General features: G+C 44.9%; 1 protein-coding gene across 7 annotated transcripts in view; it reads left to right on the top strand.

Annotated features, from left to right (window-relative positions):
* The window catches only part of Hivep3 (HIVEP zinc finger 3), a 408,014-nt gene that overhangs the window by 126,391 nt on the left and 257,446 nt on the right, over nucleotides 1-24,177 (top strand). For 2 of the 7 annotated variants that reach the window (XR_015000905.1, XR_015000906.2), the window contains 2 exons: nucleotides 21,375-21,600; nucleotides 22,032-22,750. The exons of the other annotated variants lie outside the window; for them this stretch is intronic. The gene's annotated coding sequence lies outside the window, so the exon portion shown is untranslated. Of the gene's footprint in view, nucleotides 1-21,374; nucleotides 21,601-22,031; nucleotides 22,751-24,177 lie in introns of those variants that run through there. 7 annotated transcript variants of the gene reach the window in all.

Genomic DNA, 24,177 nt, shown 5'->3' with positions numbered 1-24,177 from the left:
TTGGTTCTTATGAAAACTCTACACGTTTTTATTTTGAAAACTGTTCTCGGTGTTTGTTGGCACCCTTGGGCTAGCATCCATTTGGGCAAGGTCTTGAATTTCTTGAATTTAAGATTTTTGTGCTTTTCCAAGTTGTACCCCCTTGCCATTTCCCATCAACCCTTTAGTAACGCACTCAAATGTTTCATGGAGTCATCGATGGACTTGTCAAATAATGAAAATATTCCAGAACATCGATTTGTGTCCGTACTGACATTGTCTTGTTCTCCAGTTGTTTTCCCAAATGGGCTGATGCCAGTCCCTGAGGAGGCCTGCTCGCCATCTGATCCTTAGCAGCAGAGCGGTGTAGCCACCTTTCCATGGTCACATGATATTTACAGTGCTCAGAGAAAACTGTAATTAGTTTGGTTTCCTTGTGAAGCTCCTCACTGTTGTTTTCTGTTCTCTGGGGCATTATATGAATGTATATAGAACACACAGATGTGTCACAGCATGGAGTGAGGCATTCGGAATGAGTGGGTTTTCTCCACCCTAGGTAGTGCTCCTTAGAAACTGCCCACTGGACATTTCCCAACTGTACATGTCATTCTGTTGCTAGGCGCTGATGGAGATGTATACAAGCAGACCTTGCACTCTAGACCTGGGAGAGTCACTGAGACTTTTTGACCTGGCTTTTCATTTCAAATGTGTAAGAATTAATGAAATTACCTCCACCCAGGCAAACCCATGAGTCTGAGAAGGTAAAGCAGGGAACTCGTCTGCCTGCCTACCTTGGCAGGTCTTCATTGTTGTACTGGAAATCTGGAAGATCTGGGCTCAGTGATGAAGCAGATTAACTTCTTGGCTTTCATTAATCCTATTCTATTTATTTCAGGAAGTAAAACAATATGTAGTATTTCATATATGCCTCATGTATCTGAGTTTATGTAGACTTGGATACCAGCCAACAGAGAGGTTAAGTAGCTTGCCCATAGTTACATGTGGAATCATACAGTTCATGTGTGTATCCAGGTATGTGTACATGTATGTGTTCATGTGGGTGTACACTGTGTATTCGTGTATATGTATGCATGTTCATGTGTGCATGTGTGTTGATGCTAACCCAGACTGTCTGGCTGTATCCATTTTCCCCCTTCCCGTGCTCTGCATCATCTTTGTCAATCGTCTGGTTATGCCATAGGTCTGTCTTCTAGTCTGTACTGAGGTTGTTTCCCCAAGGAGAATAACTTCCTGCCTATTACCTTACATCTCATTACTTGCCTTTATTAATAAATAAATAACTTTCTTTTATTAAATTCAAAAGAGCTATTGATTCTGACATCAGTTATAGATGTGTGAGGTAGATAGTTGGATGCATTGGGAGTTTAGAATCTGAAGAGATTTTTGAATGCTTTAAGTCATCCATTTATATTATATTAATCCCATATTTAAGAAATGTTTACCCTGTTAGAGACACTGTGTCAGGTTCTGGGGATAAAATGACTGATGAATCAGATCCAATTTCTGTCCTCATGGACATGTCAGAGACTGCGGTGGGTGGAGGCATCACATCAAGAAGGGATGTGGAAAGGACTGCTCAGTAGGACCAGCACAAGAAGTTCCTTCTTCCTCTAGCCAGGGTCTATAAAATGGATCTGCAAAGAAACCCACTATCTGTTTTTATATTATCCCTCAAGCTAAGAATGTGGCTTACATTTTCTAAGGGTTACAAAGAAAAAAAATCAAAGAAGACTATACAGTATTCTTGTACAGTATATATATACAGAAGAATATACATGCAACCCTGCCAAACTTGCAGCAATTGCCCTTTTGGTCCCTTACAGCAAAAGCTTGCTTACCCCTGTTGCAGAGTACTTGAAGGCTTGGGAGAAAGACTCTAGTCAGGAAAAGATAGTCATCCTGCGTCAGTCCCTGGAAGACTGTATGTGAACATTAGCCACAGAAGCTGGCCCTGGTGCAGGAGGCTCTCTCCCTGGAATCCCTGCGATGTCCCCTCTGTGGAAGAAAAGGTACTGAGTAGTCATGTAAAGGCTGATTAGAAAGATTGGCACCGGCTGTTCATTACCATGGTGGTAAGATGTTGCGTGGTTGATAGAGCAATGTGGTTTGTAAACTCTAAAGAAGTTGGCTTTGCCTATTGTTCCTGCAGCACTCAGCAGTTGCTTTTTCTTCTGTGAGTATCCTGATATTTAGTGCCTTTGAGACGAAGCCAAAGTCTAGGGAGGGATGAGCATGGTGAGCTGGGATGTTGGATCTTGTTCCAACTTTCTCAGCGATGTGCAGATGACCTTGAGCCTGCCAGGTCTGGTGTGTGCTCTGGTGTGTGATCTTTTGCTGGTGGTGACCAGCCCCTACCACTTTGGGGTGCTGATGAGCCTAAGGTATTCATTGCTTGGAGAGGTTGTCTGGCACACCAGGGGTCAGCTAAGGTCAATAGAAACCTTACCAAGAGCAGATTGACACAGAGAAGTAAGCAGAGGGGTTAAGAGAAAGGAAGTGGGATGGAGGGGCTGAGAGCCTGTACTGCTCTTGCACAGGGCCTGAATTCAGTTCCCAGCACTCACAATGCACAGCTCACAACCTTCTGTGACCCCAGCTCTGCTAAGATCTGATGCCTCTCTCCTCCAAGGGCACCTGCATGCATGTCACATACCCTCACAGACACTGACACACACACACACACACACACACACACACACACGCACACACACACACACACTCACACAGAAGTGGGAAGGGATGGGGAGAGGGAACTCTCTTTCCGTATCTATTTAACTTTTGATCCCAGCTAAGCTTGCAGGTTGTGGGTCTTAACACCATAGTTCCTGCTGAGATAGACCATATCCATGGCAAAATTTTGGCAAGCATCCTGCTATAGATCAATTGGCTTTCTTCTTTGGCTCAAGACAAAGTTTTTGGCTCTTATAGTCAGTGGTTTCCACCAAGGAATCCCATCTTGGTTTGCCTCTGAGGGGTAGTGGCTGGCCAGAGGACCTGGAACCTGAACCCACCCTGAAGGCAGGGCCATTCCAACTCACTCAGTCCAAGGCAGCTACACTCCACACTTTGAGAATGAACAGTGTGTAACTGGAGGTTTCTCTCTCACCTGCCAGTTCCTGAAAAGCTACTGAGGCTTAATATTAATTAGAAACTGTTTGGCCTATTAGCTAAGGCTTATTATTAACTAGCTCTTATAACTTAAATTAACCCATTTCTACTAGTCTATATTTTACCATGAGGTTCATAACTTGTTAACTCACATCTTGCTTCTTCGGTGGCTGTTGGCATCTTTCTGACTCTGCCTTCTTTTTCCCTTTAGTTTTGCTTGGCTTTTCTGCCTGGCTCTATTCTGCCTGGCTATTGGCCAAATGAGCTTCTTTATTAACCAAAGGTAATAACGCATATTCACAGAATCTAGAAGGGCATCCCACATCACAGTGTAAATGATATTTAATGTTCTTGGAGACTTGGACTGGAGTTTCCCTGGGCTAGATATTAAACTGCCTAAATCTGTGTCTCTCTATTTTGACTATGGACTGTGGAACCTAGTTGCCAGCTGTGGTCCTAGGAGTGGGAGACAAAGTACAGAGCACCAGACCTGGATGTCCTGGATGCCCTTGTAACCATCAAAGTCTTGTTAGTTTACGTTTCAACTCTCATTCATTCATTCATTTTGCAGTTCTGAGTACTGGCATAGGATCTTGAGTATGTTGGGCACATGCTCTACCACTGAGCTACACTCTGTGTTGTACTTGTCAACTCTTTCAGGCCTGTCTGTGAGCTTGAAAGTCTGTATTATTTTATATACTGACTTGCTTTGTCAAATCCTGAGTCACATGTAATGAACATATGGCAATCACTTGGTGGTAGTCCAGGCAGAGCTGTTGCTCTCAGTCCCCCTTGGCATGGTTGCCACTTTTCCTTTTTACTCCCTGTAAAGCTACTAACATGCTGCTGCTCCAGCCTAGTCACAAACTGGATTCATTTGCAGTTCCCTGCTCCTTTCTGACTTTGACTTCAAATCATCATTTGCAGCACAATCCAGATGTTCTCAAGTCACCTCTATGAGACCCAGCTCTGAGCATCTCTTCTTTAAAGATGACCAGAGGCTATGATAATGCTGCAGCCATAGTTCTCTGCATCTCTCTCCCATCTCCTTTAGGCTGGCAGCGCTTCAGAGCATCTCAAGAGAAGACTGGATGAGGGCATGGGAGCAGTGCTATATGCCTCAGGGTTTGGAGATCCAACATAAGTTACCCATACAAAGCTACTAAAGATGCTACTGCATGTGAGGGAGGCCTGACAGGTTACTATCACTCACCCATGTGTCCATTGGTAGTTCAGATTTTCCCTCTCCTGTAGTTACAACCCACTGCTGTCCCAGCTTTTGTTTAGTCCCAGTTGCTGTTATGATTCTGAGTAGAAGACAGCACCAAAGAGGTGAGTGAGGGTGCAGAGAGTGGACTGAAATATACTTTACCAAAATATCCACATTGAAAAGATAAAGATATTCATTAGTTCTTAAGGAGCCAAGACCAGTGATTGGATAATTTGTGCTTTTTATAATGTCTCTCTCCTTTGACCACTCCAGTCCCAAATCCTGGCAAGAAGCACAGAGTTCAAGTGAACCTCTGCTAAACTTCTCTGGGGTCTTGGGTCTAGTAGGTCTGTGCAGGCAAGAGGCTTATTACAGCATGGTTGAGTAGGCTGGGCCAAATGTCAGGCGCAGCTGGCGCTGAAGCATGAACTCTTGGACAAGGATCCATTGCCGAGTCTTCATCTCCTTTAGCTGCGATAGCAGTTTGCAGTCTGGGTTCCATGCTCCTTAGTCTTTCTCATCCAGAGTCTGCCCAAGGACCTGCTCTTCGTGCTTGTCACCAGGTCGCTGCTATTGAGACATGGTGATTTTTTTCTCTACTGTGGACATCCAAAGTTCTCCTCATGCCTCTAGCACCTCTAAGACAACAAGGGAGTGAGTGGGTTGTCTGCTTGTGTGTGATGTGACCTTGTTTTTGAGGTCACACGAGACATCTTTATGAGGCAGTTGAAGCACCTCTCTGAAGCTGCAGGTTGCTTCACGCTTCCTTTCTCTGGGGACATTTAGAGCATGGTGAAAAGTCATGCTGGTGTTCTGGATCTTTGTTTTCTTCGTGTAAGAAGTGGGATGGAGGGGGCTGAAAAGATGGCTCAGGGATTAAGAGCACTGGCTGCTCTTCTAAGAGAGGACCTAGGTTCAATTCCTAGTACCTATAAGGCAGTTCACAACCTTTTGTAATTTCAGTTCCAGGGGATTTAACACCCTCACATAGACATACATGCAGGCAGAATACCAATGTACATAAAAACAAACAAATAATTAAATTTAAAAAGGAAGCGGGATGGAGAGTTGAGTGTCTAAGTCTTTGCAGTCCTCCAGCTGTCCCAGCGCATGGCCTGTACCTAAGTGTAAACTCTCCCCTCTGAAGAACCTGCTTCTAGAGCCTCAGGGAAGCTGGAATAAAGGAGAAAGAATTGCTTTCTACAGTCCTCAGGCTGGGAGGTAGGGCTCTCAGGGGAAGAGCCTGGGGATCCTGAAGGGAGGAGCGCAGTTCTCAGAGTTGGGGTACATGTAAAGCCAGAGATGCAGAAGGCATTATGGGATCTTGGCCTAACCCCAGTTTGTGCCTGGGATGGATGATTTGGAGTCGTTTGCATAAGTTCCTAACTTGGAAGTTCATATTAGCTTGTATCAAGGACCATGACCTTTTGGAATCTGACTGTATCTGTTCATTTCCTCATGAAATCAGAACTTCTAAATTTGAAGGCCAGTCAATCTAACTAAGAAGCCAGTTTCTTCATTTCAGTTTGAAATATAAGTGGCCCCAGACTACAAATTATGTGTCATGTTCATGATCATGCATCTAAATTAATTGGAAAGGCCAGAAATGCTGGGTGAATTTGCATACCATAAAATGAAAAAAAAAACCTTTAAAGTCCATGTTTAGGTCAATTGTGACAAACTTGTGCACCCAGCCAACTTGCACCTCTGTTGGTGAACAAGAAGTACAGCCACTCTCATGGGTACCCATGCAAAATGATGGGAGAGCACAGATCCTAGTGAGAGTTCAGCTGCCATCAGGGAACTTCATTTCCCAGCTTGTTCCGATTGCCCAAAGCAGGAAATCAATAATACCTCCCCTCCTTGCCTTTCCTTTTGTGTTGCCTTCCCAACACCTGTATTATTCTTTCAAAGGGGGTTTTGATTTCTGTCTGGTTCAGGCAGGGTTGTCTAGGAAACCAGAAACATCTACAGACGCCAAGCTGCCAAGATTGAGTGATCCTTGGCTCCTCTCTTCGGAGCCACAGTAAGCCCTGTCATGTTATTACTACAGTCCTTTGCTTTTCCTTTCTCACTCCCTGGTCCCCGTGCCCCTGCAGTCACCTTCCCACCTTGCCCAGCTTCCTTTCTGCTGCTCCCCAGCAGAAGCAGACATGACCCTCCAGCTTCCTTGCTGTGGAGCAGTGTCTAATGGCGGTGGAGGCTGAGTGACAGGCGCACAGCTGGTTCCGTCTGGGAATTCGTGTGGCAGGCAGAGGAGGGGCATCTGTGAATTGCTCTTCTGCTTGACTCATCTCCTCTTCCAGGAACTGGAGGGGGTTGCCTTTTACGTTGCTCATATCCACTCCACCCGAAGCACTGCCTTTTTCTTTCTCCACCTCCTCCTTACTCCCATTCATTGTTTCCTTCCCTCCTCTGTCACCCAGTATAGCTGCAGCTGTAAGCACTGTACTTGGGGCTACTGGCTCTGAAAGGGAGCCTACTTATCTTCAGTTTGTACCTACAGAGGGAGAAATCGAATCTCTATAGAGCAGCATAATGAGGGACTCTCTAACATAGAGACAAATCACCTTTGTCTGATTCCTTTGGCTAGCTTCTAAAACTCAAACCTTCTGGACTTGCTCTTCAGGGCGCTTTCTACCGCAAGTTGCCAGTCTTTCTGACCTTAGTAGACTTGTTCATTCTGTGCAAAGAAATCAGGGGTCAGGGTGCTGACAGTCAGGAAGAGATGGGAGGAGAAGGGTGCATGCTGGCAAGTCAGCAGTGGCAGTGGGTGCTGGAGGAGGACTTAGTAGAGGGCAGAGGGGCAGAAAAAAACAGGGCCTTGAACATACACATGGAAGGTTGTGCTTATGTGTGAAAATAAGTAGACGAAAGTACCAGAATTCTGTGCTTCTGGATATCCCCCTCCTGGTCTCTGAACCTATAGTCTGATAAGCTCTTGTGGAGAAGGGAGAGCAAGGGAGGCAGGAGGGAGACTAATTGGTGTTGTAGACAGACAGTTGTTTTTCTGATGTTGGCTAAAACTTTGCTAGAGTTAGTTCTCCTTGAACAGTAGGAAACATCATCCATTTCCTCCATCTTTGAGCAAATACCTGCTTTTTGGATGCCCCCCTCTCTCTCTAGATTGGCTTGCTTTCATTTTATGTGTATAGGTGTTTTGCATGCATGTCTGTCTGTACACCATGTACATGCTTAGTGCTCATGGGACTCAGAAGAAGGCAGTGGATCTTCTGAACTGTTTTTATAGACAGTTGAGAGTCTCCATGTGGGATAGTACATGATTCAAACTGCTGAGCCATCTCTCCGGTCCCTCTTCTGCCCTTTTAAAGTTATTACCAAACTCCTCCAACTGCTTGCTCTGAATTCTTCCTTCCAGGGCACCTACCTGTATCTTTATGACCCCCATGGCTACATCCACCTTTGAGCTACCACGTTTCAAAGTTCAGAAATTCCCCATCCCAGTCATCCTTAATCCTAGTGAATCCATCTCCAAGCCCTATGGATACTGGCTTTGTGGTGACTTCCAGATCTGGTTCTCTGGAGTAGGTCTGATGTCTTTGTCCAAGCTTTGTGACTGCCAGCATGGGCTCTCAAAAAGACCCTAGTGTTCCACTTCTGTTTCACCTGCATCCCCACAGAAAACTGAAGTCTTTAGGAGCTCCCTTTAATTATGTTAATCTGCTCTTCACAAGCATCCAACTGCTCCTTCCTGCTGATTAGATGGAGCCCAAGTCTCTGTATGGGATTCAGACCTCTCTGAAATCTGCTTTTCTTCTTCCCTAGCTAATGATCTGAGCTTCTGCCTCCCTCACAAGCCCCTCTCTCCAGCCAACAGAGTAGCAGTCTGTGAGGGACTCTGAGCCCTCCTGCTGCTCTCTCAGGGCTCCCCAAGTAGTGGTTCCCTTTCTAGCCATCTGCATAAATTTCCTCACCATTTGAGGTTAAAGTTAATCCATTTATTTATATTGCCTTCTGAACAAACCAGCTGCCCTTCCCAGCCTCGGGTAGCTCTCACAGATGGGATCTCTTTTGACTCCTTACTTGCTGTATTACCAACCTCATAAGTGTCATCTCCTTGGTTACATCATATACCCTTGGCGTAGGACAAACCCAATGCTTAGGGCCGTGTAGTATGCACAGGTTTCCTCAGCCCTTTTGGAGAGACTGACGTAAACTGTTCGGGCAAGTAGTAAAGTGACTCTGTAGGCCCTCAGATTGAGAATGGTATAAGTTTCTCTGGTGTCACTAGTGTGCCTGCAGATAAGGGTGCCATGAAGAACAGCGGGATCTGCATGTGGTCCCCATCCCATGAAGCCTGTCGTCTAGGGCTGGGAGGAAGGCCTCCCTCCTCCCTCTTCCTTTGTGGTCTTATTCCTGTTGCCAAATGCACACCTCTGATTCCGTTTTGAAGGGGTCCATTTTGCTTTGTTTTGACTGCCAGTTGCACTCTCCATGTGTACTTAAGGTGTGCCATAGGAGGGGTAGCCAGGTCACCGCAAGTGGCTTCTTCCTATGAAGGCTAACTCGAGATGTGAACATTCCGTTTCCAACAGCTCTTACTCCTCTGGTGACCAAGCCCAGAGAGAAATTCCCATGGGAACAGCCAAAATGTAGGGAATGTTAGGGGTAACATCCTATGTGTGAAAATCTGGAAGCTTTCCTATGTACACTACTGACAGAGGGAGTTACACACTTGAATATGTTTCTAGCCAAAGGCCAGTTTTCTTATTCACAAGTTGAGGGTGAGCAAGCCTGGGCTCAGAAGTTAGATTGCTGTGAACTAGAGCATCCATTCTTCAGGTCCTAGAAGGGCTCAGGAGAAAAATCTCTCTGACAGTAAGTGAGGCTAAGGGGGGTTGAGTGCTAAATTATGCACCAAAGCCAAGTACAAAGTAAGGAAGAACACAAGACAAATACCCCTGAGGGGAGCAGTCACTGACCATACCAGTTTTTGTGTTGCATTGATTTGGAAACAGGATTTGGTATGCGGGTCCTTTAAGGTCTGCTGAGTTGGCAAATGGGAGATTAAAGGAATTTCCCTTACCACGTGTCATGCTCTGGCTTCAGGAGGGATGCCAAGTCAACTTCATTTTCCCGTGTGTGTGTGTGTGTGTGTGTGTGTGTGTGTGTGTGTGTGTGTATGTGTTCATATGTGCAGGTGGACAAGTTTGTGCAGGTGTGCAGAAGCCAGAAGACAACCTTGGATGTCACTCCTTGGGTGCTATCCACCCCCACCCTTTGAGACTCTCTCTGGTCTGGAACTCAGCAAGTGGGCTAGGCTGACTGACCAGTGAGTTCTAGGAGTTTGGCCGTCTCCATCTTTAGTAATTATCTCCCCAGCCTCAACGTTTCTTTCTGATTTACCTCAGCTATCTTTTTGTAGAAGCCGCGAGACGTTTAGTATCAAATCCATCTTGGGAAAACTTAGGGCCTGTTGAGATGGAAAGGTCACCTCATCTGTGAATTTATTCATGGACTCCTTTTACATGGACTTGACTTGCTCAGGTCTAAGCCAGAGTTCTGTGGTCCCAGGATAAGAAAGGACTCCAGTGCCTTTTGAATTCAACTTTCCACAAGATGAACGGATGGCAGCTTCCTGGTACATGAATAGACAGTCTTGCTGATTCAGCCAAGTGGTGGGGATTTCACTTGGAGTCCACTGGTGATGCTATATGCTTGAAGTGTGCCACGGGAGAGTAGCCAGGTCACCTGTAAGTGCCTTTTCCTTATGAAGCATAACTTAAGAGATTCCTTTTGAGACACCAATTCATAAGATATGCCATTCATAAGAGAAATAAGACAGATGAAAAACTTTTCAAAGTCCCTGGGAATTAAAAAAGTAAAATCAAAGCAAAGAGATGCCATGTTTTCCCTAACAAGTTGGTGAAGACCCTTACAAGGTTAGAACTCAGCCATAGCAGAGGCCGGAGAGGTGGGCTTACACCCATTTGCAGATGACTGTTTGGCTATGTGTGTCAAAAGTCTTAAAAAATTCTGTTCCTTTTGGATTGGCAATGTCAGATATAGTGTTTCATTTTAAGAAAATAATTGTATTTTAAAGGACTAGACTCAGTGACAGGATGCTTACCTGACATGCCCAAGGTCTACATTCAATCCTCAGTACTAGGAGAAAAGAAAATCAAAGAAATAATGATATTTGTGTGGAAAGGGTTTAGGCAGACGGGGCTTTTTCTAAGACAAGTGCTTATGTAAATACAGCAGGAGAAGCAACCAAGCCCCTGACAGTAGGGGCTGATCAAGGCCATGGCACAAGGCATGAACTTTCTCAGGCATTTTGCATCACTTACACCATCCTCCATATTGCTGCTGCTGTAGGGGAGGCCCGTGAGTTTGAAATGGACGAAGAGAAATCTCCCCAGGGTGGCGCTGAAACTGATGACAGAGGAGGACCTGGCCTAGGCTGTGTCTCTGCCAGAACGGAAGCCCCTGTCTCACAGCCTTCTGTGACAGTAGAAAATATGTGGCACGATTCCATGTTTGTGTAAAGTGCTGAAAACTCACAAGTTACATATGACACTGCTTTCAGTGTTTGAAAAAAGTGACTAAAAAGTCCATAATTAAACTAAAAATTTTACTTCTATTTATATAGCGTGAGTGTATATATATGTCTCTATACATGTGCACACATGTGCCTTGTGTCTGTGTGAATGTACATATGTCACAGCAAATATGGAAGTCAGAGGACAACTCGCAGAGATAGTTTCTCTCCTATCACGTGGGTTCTGGAGATTGAATTTAGGTCATCAGGTTTGGCATGAAGCCTTACTCACTGAGCCATCTCGATGGATCCCATATTTAATATTTATTCAGACTCTCAGTTTTGGTAGTCATTATCCATTTTTAATCTACCAATTCACCAGATTTTCCTTGCACTCTTTCTATCAGCCAGCACAGCCTTAGCTACTCTGGCTCAGTATGGTGGAGATCTGGTTAAGCCTGGATTACATGAGCTTCCACATGCTGGGGAAGTCCAGTGACAGGAAACCATTTGTGAGCGTTGACTATAGGTTGGATATTTTTTGAGCTCCTGTTGGTATTTCATATGTTTGGTTTCTGTAACTTTTAGTAACACTGGTCAGTAGGTGCTCTTCTTCACCAAAATCACCCAGCCAGTAGCAGCGGGACTAAGACCTAACTGAGGTAGGAGCCTCCAACCTGAACTCTAGTTTCCTTAGGTCTCTCATCTCTTCTAGCACCTTCTTATAGTCCAGTCATAGACTTTCTCCTCCGCCTCCTCCCCCACAAGTGCCACAGCTTTCTCTCCAGCAGCCCATAGAGACCTTCACCAAGTCCTGTGTGTCTTATTCTCATCATCTTCTTTTGTTTTGCTTATGGCCATAATCACCATCTGACAATATTTCATACATTGGACAGTAAGGATATGACTCTGGCTGTCGTGTTCACCCAGTATCCTCAGTACCCAGCATAGTCTTCAACACATAGTCATCTTCTCCTGGAGATGGGAAGGATGAAGGATGGATGCTGAACACATAACATAGCAGTCTCCAAAGTGGAATGAGTTTTTTGGAGGTCATGAAAGATGAGATGATCCACCATAGGGAAGGAAGAAAACGTGACAGGTATGTAGACAGACACCAGGTAGATATGTACAAGGAAGAAAAAAAATGACAGGTATATAGACAGACACCCTGGTAGATGTGTACAAGGAAGAAAAAAACCACAGGTGTGTAGACAGATACCAGGTAGATATGTACAAGGAAGAAAAAATGGCAGGTATGTAGACAGACACCAGGTAGATGTGTACATGTGCATAATCCTTGATGCTTTGTCTGTGAATCACAAGTGTTGATCAGCTTCCATCACTGTGACACAATAGCTAAGGAAATCAGCTTGTATGGAGGGAAGGCTTGTGTTGGCTGTGGTTTCAGAGATTTCAGTCAGTGGTCTGTTGGTGTCATTGTTTTTGGGTTTGAAACAGAATATTTGTCATGGTGGGGGCTGCTTGCCTCATAGCTGCCAGGAAGCAAAGAAAGCTGAGGAGAAGATGAACCCTGCAGTACCTTTGGAGGGTATGCCCTGATGGCACAACTTCCTCTCACTAGGCCTTACCTGCTAATGGCCCCACAGCCTCCCAGTACTGCCATAGTGGGACCAAACCTTTAACACATGGGCCTTCAGGGCCACAGCAGATCAAATTTATAGCAATATATCATTCATATAGCAATTCATAAGTAAATATGTGCATATGCAGAAATACTTAGGTGTTTACTGCTGTGTATATGGAAATTTCTGTTACCACCTGGTTCTGCAGCTTTTCAGTCCCAAAGAAACACAGAGAAGCTTATATTAATTATAAACAGTTTGCCCTGTTTGTTCAGGATTATTATTAACTAGCTCTTATAACTTAGCCCATAATTCTTGTCTGTGTTAGCCACATACCTTTTATCAGTGAGGCATTCTCTTCTTGCTTCCTCTGCATCTGGGTGGTGACTGCACACTGAGCCTTTCCTCTTCTCAGAATTTTCTTAGTCTGGTTGCCCCACCTGTACTTCCTGTGTGGCTACTAGCCAGTCAGAACTTTATTAAACCAATAAGAGTGACAAATCTTTACAGGGTACAAGAGTTTTATCCCACAGCACCGCTGGAGTTCATGGCGAAAACCTTGGCCTAGGAGGAGAAGCAGATTCCAATATGGCCTAGTAGGTGCTGCTGTCAAGTGGTCATTGTGTAATGGAAGCACATAGAAGGTTCTCTCACTGCCTTAGAGGGTCTTCTAGTCTTCTAGATAGAGGGGCAGGCAGGAAGAGCAGGGGAAAGATGGGCTTGAACTTCATTCTTTGCCTCTTTATATGTGACTGCGCAAATCTCCTTTCTCAGGCCCCACATTGACAGAGCAGGCATAAGGAAACCCACACTAGCATCATGTTGTCAAAACGCATTATGATAATGCTCAGAACTTAGCGAGTTTTTCTGAGTATCACATCCTTCCCAGGTCCCTGGTTGAGGAACTGAAAGCCAGTTAGAACACAGTCAAGAATGGGCTTTGTGTGTACTTAATTAATCTGAGTCACACTTAAGTATATTCTTTTTTTTGATGACATTAATTTTTTTAAAAAAAGTTATTTATGTGTATGTTCCTATGTGCCTGCTTGTCTATATGTGTACATGTGTGTGCAGTGCCTGTGGAGGCCAGAAGAGAGCATTGTATCCCCTGTAACAGGAACTGCAGGCACATATAGGTGGATGATAGGATTTGGATTAGGATCCTCAGAAAGAGCAGTGATCTTAACATCTGATTAACCTCTTCAGCCCCTGAAGTATAGCCTTTAAATTGCTTAGACTGATTTTATGCAAACCAGAGCCCCTCTTCCTGGGGCTGCATGAGCTCTTCATAGCACACCACCCACACCATCAGACAAACTCTTTTCTCCATAGGCTTGACCTTAACTGATGCTGCAGCTGCGTTGCTTTAATTAAATATCTCTCATCTTCTGAGCACAGATGTTTGCAGTGGATGGAAACAGAGTAAACAAGAGCCAAGACCTTGGTTCAGGAACCACCTGTGACCAAGGAGTGAGGCCCCCTGTGGTGGAGGAGGAGTACTGGGTGGCTGGTTTGGAGACCAGCATCTGGAGGCCAACATCTGGAGGACAGCATCTGGGTCAGAAAGGGAGGACTGAGCTGGGTAGAACTCAGCAGGTTCCTTGGCATGCATTGCAGGAGGATTCCCTGAAGGGCTGCACAGAAAAATGTGCTGTGTGTTTGGAAGGCCAGAAACCACAGAGAACCTAGCCAGGCTCTTGAAGGATTTGGGAGCAGAAGGCAGACTCCCCAGGTGGTTATTTATAGAGCCAGCAGCAGTAATGATCAGTTAGAAAAATAAATTATAACTCAGTTGAACCTGAAATAACTTTGCTTTTGCAACCTTAGGCATTCCAAATGGGTGGCTCAGATGTCACTCCCTTACAGCGATGTTCCTGCAGTCCCACACCAGGCTCACACATGCCCACCCAGAGCTTCAGAGGCGACTGAGAAGGAGTTTTTGGCAAGAGCGGGGGAGCATTATACATCATGTCTGTATGATTCCTTTCATTCCCCATGGAATCCACAAAAGGGTGCTATGTTCCTTCTTTTCCATCAGCAGTATAGAACAGGAGGCATGTATTAGTTACTTTTCTGTTACTGTAATAAAACACTGTCTTAGTTAGGGTTTCTGTTGCTATGAAGAGACACCATGACTATGGCAACTCTTATAAAGGAAAACATTTAATTGAGGTGGTGGTCTACAGTTTCAGAGGCTTAGTCCATTACCTTCATGGTGGGGGGCATGGCGGGGAGCTTGGCAGTATGCAGACATGGTACCAGAGCCAAGAATCTTATATCTTGAAGGCAACAGGAAGTCGACTGAGACACCAGGCAGTGTTCTGAGCATAGGAAACCTCAAAGCCCACCTCCACAGTGACATACTTCTTCCACCAAAGCCACACCTCCTAAAAGTGCCATCCCTATGAGATTATGGGGACCAATTATCTTCAAACTACCACATACCCTGGCCCCTATAAGCTTGTAACAATATCATAATACAAAATTCATCTGGTCCAACTTAAAAAGTTTATCACAGTCTCAACAATGTTTTAAAGTCCAAAGTCTCTTCTGAGATTCATACAATCTCTGAACTATGATCACCTGTAAAAATTAAAATCAAAAATCAGATCACATACTTCCAACATATAAAGGCACAGGATATACATTACCATTCCAAAATGCAGGGAAAGGAGCATAGCGAGGAAATACTGGAACAAAGCAAGATCAAAAGCCAGATGGACAAACTCCAAACTCTATCTTCATGTCTGATGTCAAAACACTCTTCAGTTCTCCAACTCCATTCGGCTTTGTTGACTGTAACACACTTCTTTCTCTTGGCCTGGCTCCACTCCCTGTTAGCAGCTCTCCTCCACAGGTATCCCATGGTGCTGGCATTTCTAATATCTTGGGTTTTCCAAGCTAATACAGTCTTCAACTTCACAGTTTCACACAATGGCCTCTCTATTAGACCTACATTCAGGGACACTCCTGACATATACCTGGCCTAAGCAGATTTCTTTAGACAGAAGCAAATTCCATAATCCATTTCTTCTATCCTTAATCCTAAAGTCAGAACCATGTGGCAGAAGCTGGTCTGGGGCTGGAACATGGCCCCCTTATTCAATTACATTTGCCAGCTTTCTGCTTTTCATGGTTTCCTTCACTGCCTAAGCCTTGGCTATTATGAAACTTGCTCTATACACCAGGCTTTAAACTCAGATCCATCAGTCTCTACCTTCTCAGTGCTGAGATTAAAAGTATGCCCCACCACACCTGGCTCTAAGCTTTTCTTTAGGTCCTTTTCACAGTGGGAAACTTAGCTAGGCGGGATCTTGTCCTGAGGTCACCACTCCCTATATTCCATTTCTTAATCCATTTATCTCCTTGAACACAGGATTTAGCTCCATTCTACTTCCTGGTACAACTTTTCTCCTTAGCTTGCTCCTTTTCATTATAAATCTTATGAGCATGAACACTGGTAACTACATGACAGAGTCTATACTAAGTTGTTTTTGAGACTTCCTCTGCCAACAGAACTAATCCAAAATTCTTCACTTTAGCCTCAGGAAGACTCTTTGGACAAGAGGAAAAGGCAGCCACTTTCTTCACCAAAATATCACAAGAATGATCTCTGGGTAACACACTAAAATTCCTTTCCTCTGAAACCTCTTGAGTGAGCCCCTGACAGTTAAAATAACTCTCAGCACCATTGTCTTCCATGTTCCTACTAGCATGGCCCATGAAGCATTCTACTGCTTTTAAAACCCAAAATACCAAAGTTCAAATTCCTCCAAACAAAAACATGGTCTGGCCTATCACAGCAACACTCCAGTTCCTTATACCAACTTCTGTCTTAGGTAAGGATTTTATTGCTACAAAGAGACACCATGACCATGGAAATTATAAAGCAAAATATATAATCTTATAATTCCTTATAAAGTAAAACATTAATTGAGGTGGTGGCTTACCGTTTTAGAGGTTCTGCCACAGGCAGATTTGGTGCTGGAGCTGAGAGTCCTACATCTTGTAGGCAACAAGAAGTCAACTTAAGACACTGACCAGGAACCTGAGCATAGGAAACTTCAAAGCCTGCCTCCGCAGTGGCACACTTCCTCCAACAAGACCATACCCACCCCAACAAAGCTATACCTCCTACTACTGCCACTCCCCATGAGATTATGGAGCCAGTTACATTAAAACTACTATAAACACCATGACCAAAAGAAACTTATAGAAAGAAAGGTTCATTTGGGCTTAGCATTCCAGAGGGATGTGTCTATCAAGGTGGGAAGGCATATGGTAACAAGTAGGCATGAGTGTTGAGAGATCACATCTTTAACTGCAAGCCAGAAGCAGAGGGTGCAAAGTGGATGTAAGGTGAGGCTATATACTCTAAGAGCCCATGCCTAATGACTTACTTCCTTCACACCTTCTAAACCTCCCCAAATAGCACACCAACTAAGGACCAAGTACTTAAATACATGAGCCTCTGGGAGTACATTTTTCATAAAACCCCCCAGAAGACAAAAGGTAGACTTTTGGACAAGACACATGGTATGTCACACACCATCTTGTGGTCATTTCTGTCTTGGCTTTAGACAGAACTTCTGGTGGAGATAGCCTCAGACAAGCTGGTGGCTGACTCATTTACTACTCTCATCTTTCGTCATGCCTTCTGCCAACAAGCAAGACTATGCATTGTTCACATTGACAGATTGGCAGAAGGGTCACCTTGAGTTTGCCCAGCCCACTGCTTGGGGTCTTGACACTTGGGCAACCATCTGGCTTCCCCTCTTCCACCCATCTGTTCTTTCTTTCCCATTCATTCATTCACTCATTCATTTGATTTCTGATCAGCAAGTATTTATTTATTCAGTGTCTATGATGTACCAGGTACTGGTGATACAAGAATCAAAGCTGCTATCTAGAATTTATAAAGGACTAGCCTGTAAGCCCATTCTGGCTATAGATACATTCCCTATATTTCACTCTTAGCACAATGTCTTAAACATGTGTGTTTTGCTGATACATAAAGCTTACCTGATTTCATATGAGAAAGCAGTACCTGACTTCTGCATGAACAACTGACGTTCATGCCGTGTAGGCCATACTGCTATGTCGTGGCATTCTCTAGAAAGGCTACTGGCCCATTTGATCAGCCTAGTTCCTCTGATTCATTTCAGTGTCTCTGACTTCCTGGTCTTGGGTCAACACCAGCACAGCCATTACTCCTGTCTCACAAATATACTGCTTCCTCTGGATGTCACTTGCTTGGACTTGTGTAACTTGTTGTGGAATCCAGATGTGGTTCCTAAGTCAGGCCGCATGGTCTGATGGAGGCGAGGCCAGCGATCGGTCAATGTGTGAAAAGCGCTGTGAGAATGACAACCATTGGGAATACAGGGTGCGGAATGCTGGCTTTGATATGGGTCCGGCTTGACAGTTTAGTGAGCATATGGCAAGAAGTTGCTGAGAGCACCTCTTTGAACCAAGCAGTGGACATGGTTAGGATACTGGAGAGTTCTGGAGATAGAACAAAGCAAAGGCCAAAGTGAGATCATCCAACTGGTGGGATTTCAGACCAACTCTGCCCAACCTCAAACCTGTAGACAGATCCTAGCCATATATATTACCTAAAATAATGGTGTCCAGCTGTTCTTCAGTCCTCCCAGAATTCAGTATGTGTGTGGTTTTTCGGTCCTTCATCTTCTCTTCTAGCCTCCTTCTTGTTTCATCTCTGAGAACGGTGGTCCCCAGAGTATGAGATGCTCTGCTCTTTTCCTTTGGTGCTTACATCTTCATCACCATCTACAGACAGGTGTCAGCTGACATCATCTGTCCAGAACCAGCTAAGATTCAGTTGGAGGCTCTATGGAACTTCTGGATAATTTGCCTTCGACTCACAGGTGTCTCAAACTCTAGCTAAAGCTGCATCCAGCCCCTTCTACACCCTACCTGAGCTCAATCTACCTTCTTCTTTTTCTGCACTTACAGCCACACCCTGAATGTTGAAATCCTTCCATTATTTAGCCCTTGATGTGTGATGGCTCCCTAGAACCTTCCTGACTCAGGCAGCCACCAACACCCGTGACATCATGAGCAATATTTCCAGAGCCCATGGAGAAGGTGGCTTTGCCCAGTCACTCACTCTGCTCCACGGTGCTCCATTATTGAATGCTTCTTTTATTGCAATGAACTCTGACACCCCATTCATGATTGTGGTGTGAGATTCTCTGTCCTCAGCCTAACTGTAGGTTGCTTAATGATAGGGTCTGGCTACCGCATGGTATCTTCCTGAGAATGTAACATAGTTCCACATTTGCTCTCAGCTGTCTGTGACTAGCAGCCCATGGCTACATTGCATAGAACTCTTGATAGAGAGGATAAAGCTACTATTTGCATAAGACTTGCCATTAAAATTACCACCCAGGGAAGACTGACAGTGGTTTGGGAATGATTGGACCAGAGAAGAAGACATCATCTATTATATGAAGTTGTCTTCTGGTCGCGAGTCCCATTGTCTGGAGTGATACAGCAAGGTCAATGGGAAATTGGTAGTGCAGCTCCCACTATGATTGGTAAGGGATACCCAGGAGAGAGGAAAAAACACAGATTATGTCTTAGGGGAGTATAGCTATCATCCTAAGGACCTAAAGAAACCAGGATCCAGTGATAAAGAGTGTACCTAGCTCCTCTAAAGTTTTCATCTCTGGGACTTGGTTGTCTAGAAACCTTGGAGGGAAGTAGAGGGCTCCAGGCTTGTTTCTTTCTTTCTTTTTTTTAAAAGTAATTTTATTAAATTATAAAAGTTTCCATTTACGCCCCTCTTCGCAACACCCTCCCACTCCAGGCTTGTTTCTATGGCTCACCAGTTTAGGTTCCACTGACTGTGCCCAGCCCTCCTCTGTGGCCAGGATCCTCTATATGCCTTCTTTCTCCTGCCACTCAGAACACCAGCCTAAAGGTACTTCTCCCTCTTTCACCTCCTGCTGAAGCCTGAGCTCCCATTACCAAAGGGAGAGAAGTGGAGGAAAAGTCTCTGGTTGACTTTGGAAACTGCTGAGAGAGGATGGCCGCTTTCATTTTGTACATTCATTTGTTCACCCAGTAGACTTGTTAGAGAACCTGCCGTGTGCCAGACGCTGTTGAGGTGCTGGGGTGACGGTGATGAGTACAGAGATGGAGCCCTTGCACCTTCGAGCCCACCGACAGCATTGGGTGGAGAGGAGTGAGAGAGCCATGCACAAGATACTTTAGGAAGTACTCAGGCTATGAAGGACACAGAGGAGATAAGGAATGTGGCCACACAGGGTAAGCAGGGAGCTGGTAGAGAAATGGTTAGGAGAGACTTGAGAAGGAACCTACAAGGCTCCAGCTTGTGGGGTACAGGGAACCTGGTGTGAGAAAGCTGGGAGAAGCAGTTTTCCAGGAAGAGAAAGGGCCAAGTGGAGATGCAGAACACCGTGCTGGGAAATGATATTTGTCATGGTGGTTAGGCTGTGCTGTCATCACTATAATTTAGCAAGCCTATGCTTCATGGGAGGAGTTAGCCGGGGACTCTCTTCGGCTTGCCCCACATTGTAGAATTTCTGAGAAGACCACGCCTGAGGTCTGGGCCTCAGTTGAACAACTCGCAGTTGGTCTTGGAGCAGCCAGTCACTGCTTCAGTCAGTGCCTTACTCTGCGGTGGCTGTGCTGTACAGTGAATGCTTTGACAGAGCACAGGAAGGGAAAGCCCAGTCTCAGCCATCACAGATATTCCTGACCCTGCTGACTTCAGCAATGACACACAGCAGGGGTTCTTTCAGGACTATAGGAGCCTGAGAACAGCTCTGGGGTTCTAGTTTGGATTCTGATCTTGCCTTGTTATATTTGTTTCTTTGAGCGAACACCCTCTTTGGATTTTGTTTGATGAATGAATGAATCAATGAATGAATATATGAAGTAGGTAGATTCTAAAAGTATTAAGTCTTTCATTATTCTTCCTCTTATAATGTATTACATTGACCAGCAGGGTTTTTTTGTGTGTGTGTGTGTGTGTTATAGTTTTTTTCTGCCTCTACTGTGGGTGAGTTTTGAGTGTTGGTTGACAGAACGAAAGATAGGTAGCTAGATTGGTAGGTAGGTAGGTGGGTAGATAGATAGATAGATAGATAGATAGATAGATAGATAGATAGATAGAGCGAGCTATTAGTGGTAGATTTCATGTTAAATAAGTGATACTACTGAGCTCCCTTGGGTGGACCTCTGGACCACAGTCACAGCACCTGGGAACTTGTTACAAATGTAGATTTTTAGACCCATCAAGTCAAGGGATACTGGGTCTATAGTCAACGATTTGTGTTTGAATAAGGTTTCCAGGTGGTTCTGAAGCATGCTAATGTCCAGGTATACTCTAGCAGGGTTTGTGCTTTAATATGTGGGCTCCAGGGATGGATTCTTACATTGCAGATACTATGATGGCCGTGGCTCATAGTTGTGCCTGTAAGGTGTTTATCCAGCTTGACTTTGCACAGTCCTTGCTATAACACAGAAGGGAAGTGCCTGGCCCACTTGGAGTTGATCCAGGTGGTTCTGCTTACTGCTATGCCCCACCCTGGTGGAGTGAGCATTCCAAGTGGGTATCTCTTGGAGGGAAACCTTAGTAAGAGGGTGGCCCGTATCAGGAGTCTCCCCAGAAGTGCTGCTGGATTTGCTTCCATGGGGACGGACAAAGCCTATCAGCTTTTTGACTCTGGCTAGTTTTGATGTGTTTTAAAGCATGAGCCTGTACCAGGAAGAGGATCTGCTAGCACCTGTGTTAATGAAGATCAATGTGCCAAAAGGGCTCAGTCTTCCAGAAAGGTAACATGACTGTACACTGAACTTTCAGTTCTGGTCCATCTGGTGTCCCTCATCTAGCTGTCCACTCATGAACTAGAATGAGGTGACCAGTGGTCCAGATCACCTAGCACTGCCCCGTGTTTCCCCTTCCTGTCCCTCTCAGTCTGGTGTCTCCGATTTGGCCCTGCGTTGCCCACTCCTGCTGCATCTTGTCCAGCCGAGGGACAAAACATCCTTGAAGAACAGGAAGAAAAGAAGTTACGGATCCAGATTCCAGCGCAGCCTGAGGCTGAGATGTTGCGCTCAGAGGGAGCAGGGATCACCAAGGCACATGCTGCCAGAAGCCCCAGGAGAGCTAGACAAGAGGCATACTGGCCCAAGTGGTAGAAGTAAGTTAATTTCTCTGGTATGCTTAGTGGAGGGCCATTAGGAGGAGGGGATGGGGAGGCAGGAGGGGGAGGGGCCCTTCTGGACCAGGAGGCAGAGACTAAGAGGCAGATGGGCAAAGCAGAAGGTGACATGGTCATGGCCAGAAATCTGTGTGAACCAGCTCAGGCTGGCCTTCCTGTCTATGCATGACTTCTGCCCCTTTCTGTCTGCTCTCTCTGATGATCCAAGTCCTTCCTGGGTCTGTTGTGTGTACTCCCTCCTGCCATTCCATCAACCCTTCTGCCCTTGTTCACTGTGCGTATATCTTCCTCCCAAGTTCCTGTGGCACCCCGCCTTCTCACTCATCCCCTTTTCCCATTTGTGCCCATCATGATATGATGGAAACAGAACAGCGAGGTTCCATTCTGATAAATGTTCTCCCTGTTTGCAGGTACCAACAGTGACTTGCCATGGACATCAGCACCCAGGCTGCCCATTCAAGACCTACCAAATGGAGCAAAGTCTTTTGCGATTTGCAAAACCTGGCACAAAGACCAGAGAAGCCAGAGCAGCAGTGTGTATCCCAAAACTGTCAGAAAAGGCCAGAGAGGATGGCATGTGACTTACGATCAGTTGCACAATAGGTATTGTGAGATCCTATCACACCTGGATGCCACTCTTTCCTATAAGCCTGGAGTCCTGTCTCAGCGGCCGACATCCTGCTTAACCATCCTTGTGAGGAAGTGCCCAGTTTCTCTTCGGTATTCTGGATTCACTCATTATGCCCAGCACTGAGTCACTTTAGAGAAGAGCACCCTGAGATATTCCTACTTCTCAGAAGCTGTCAAATGTATGTCACACTTGTGTCGTGTATAACCTGGGGTCCACGTCTGACAGATGCTGCCTGTCTTGGTCAATGAGTCTCTCCCACAGCAGCTTGGTACCTTTCTTCCCTGCCTCGTACATCCACTTGTGACTTTGTCAGCTCCTGCTGTTTGGATTGCATGAAGAGGGAGAAGGTGTGATTGGAGGAAGACCCTTAGTCTTCTGGGAGGCTGGAGCCAGCCTTGTCTCCTACCCATGACTCTCAGTCTTACCTTTTGTGTCTGTCCCATCCAGGACAGTTGTACTTTACTTTTTTTCAATTAAACAAAATTTGGTTACTTTTTATTATTGGAAAGTCATACATTTTGATTATTACAAAGATACCAGGAATATAGATAAACAGAGTAAAAGAAACTACCCCCCCACCATGGTGCTTAATTCAATGACAAGCCAAACCACAGCCACATATGTTTTTATAGCATCCTGCAGCATTATAATACTATGCAAATTTATATATTTAAATGTAACAGTGCCATAGGTTCCTGGGAAGACAGCTCATGCCTTCCTCAGAACCCTCTATCAACCTTCACATAGATAACTCTGGCTTTCTTTGCTTCACCCAGAGCAAAGATGACCCATGGGTAGCAATAGAGGGAAGGAGAATGGGGGTGTACCACTGTCTTTGGGGCGATATCTGGGGATACTATAAATTCTTCACTGGGTACTGGACAATAGTCATTAATCATTCCCCACTTAAGGAACAGCCACTCTTCCAGGGTGCCAGGCTACAGGCCAAGAAGATAAAGATAAATGAATAGGTACTCCACCTTCAGGAAGACCTAGAGCAGCAGCAGCCACATTCTAGAACATTTGGGGTCTTGATAAGAGAAGCATCATTTCATTTTACCAGTCTGGTAGCATTTATCTGACAGAATAAACAAAGGAAAAATGTAAGAGCACAATAAGACTCTGGGTAAGAAAATCTGGAATAGTTTGAAAGTCTCAGAAGAAAACTATAAAAATCATATGACCCACTGGTCACACCCCCTGATTGTCTATCTGGGAGCACTCTTTAGATTGTGATATTTCTTGCTCATGGGCACCCTCGCTGGCTGCTACCTTCTTGAAGGCATTGCCTGTGTCCCCTTGTTTGCACCACCAGCAAGCCACATGGTCTTCTGGGACTTCTGAAATCTGTTCAACATAAATCCCACGTGGGAGTGAGCAGGATGAAAGGTAAAGGGATTTATGAGCTGAGATGAAGTCTCCATGTTTTATGTATGTGGAAATTTGCATTAATTCATATCCTTCTGCCTGATGGGAACTTTCTCAGATGCCTCATTATAGAAGTAACAGTCGCATTTCAGGCAATTTTAGGACTAGGACAGAATTGTCACCCCATTTCACCAGCCCAGTTGCATTGTCACCCATTCCACCAGCCCAGGCATATTCCAGGGGCTGTCACCCTGAAAAACATTTGTAGTAGGATGGTGTTGGGGATGGGAGCCAAGGCCTATGCTAGTTTTAAGTTTTCTCTAATTTTACATTTGATTAAATATGTTGAATAGTTAATTACAGTCACATAAATCAAAACTTAGTTCATATGTAGCTTACAGACTGAAGTGTCCATTGTTCCCTGGAGACATCCAGTGACATCAATGTCTTGCATTTTGTTCTAGAACATTTTCTGCATATATTTGAATATATATGTATGAAATATGTTTTTAATGGATGCCTTGGCAGTGTTGTTACTGAATGCCTTAACTTTAATT

Source organism: Myodes glareolus, chromosome 3 (assembly GCF_982192425.1).
Source record: "Myodes glareolus chromosome 3, mMyoGla1.1, whole genome shotgun sequence".
Classification (NCBI taxonomy): domain Eukaryota; kingdom Metazoa; phylum Chordata; class Mammalia; order Rodentia; family Cricetidae; genus Myodes; species Myodes glareolus.
Note: the sequence above shows the minus strand (reverse complement) of the source record. Positions and strands in the feature narration are given on the sequence as shown.